At 42.9% G+C, this 701-nt stretch overlaps 1 long non-coding RNA gene across 1 annotated transcript in view; it reads right to left on the bottom strand.

Annotated features, from left to right (window-relative positions):
* LOC106735073 (uncharacterized) overlaps window positions 1–701 on the bottom strand; it is an 11,293-nt gene that overhangs the window by 801 nt on the left and 9,791 nt on the right. The gene's annotated exons all lie outside the window — the stretch shown is intronic.

Below are 701 nucleotides of genomic sequence, written 5' to 3'. Positions count from 1 at the left end.
ACAGACAGAGAGAGACATAGAGACAGAAAGCGAGAAATCACCCCCCAGGGGGGATGGTCACGCCACAATCCCTTCTTCATTCTCCTCTCGGGATCTTGGACACACACACACACGCATGCCCAGCATGAGTTTTAAGCCAGCGGGTCCAGGACACGAACTGCGGTTGACTACATGGGAGTCCAGCGACATAGCCATTACGCTAACTGCTAGTTCCCTTTATTTTTAATGATGGCTGATGTTTTCACAGAAATTACAGATTAGTACTACAATAGATCTATCAGCTTTAGGCACCTTAAAAAAACTTTAGCATAAAAGAAAAACTAGAGATAAAACTTTCCCTTGGGAAGCATTCTGCTTGCAAGCAAACTAAATCCAGCTCCTGCAGTCCAGCCTGCTCCAGGAGACAATGGGCAAATAGGAAACTGCGGGGGAAGCTGGCAGATGTTTCTAAGTGAAGCTTTGTGACAGAATGACCTTATTGGCAAAAGCTTCTTGAATAAGTGTTTTTTCTCCCTTATTTGTTGACTTTAAACGGAAATGATTTATCAGCACCAGCCATAAATGGAATACAAAACTTACAGGCTTAGAAATAAGTTTAAAAAAAAAAAATGTACTAAGCTCCACCAAGACACCTGTAGAGACTGGAGAACAATCCATCAAAGATTTTGCCCTGGGGCCTGTGGATTACTGAAGTTCAGCCA

The sequence above is a fragment of the Tupaia chinensis genome, unplaced genomic scaffold (genome assembly GCF_000334495.1).
Source record: "Tupaia chinensis unplaced genomic scaffold, TupChi_1.0 Scaffold000290_1, whole genome shotgun sequence".
Lineage (NCBI taxonomy): Eukaryota > Metazoa > Chordata > Mammalia > Scandentia > Tupaiidae > Tupaia > Tupaia belangeri.
This window is presented reverse-complemented; position numbering and strand designations above follow the sequence as displayed.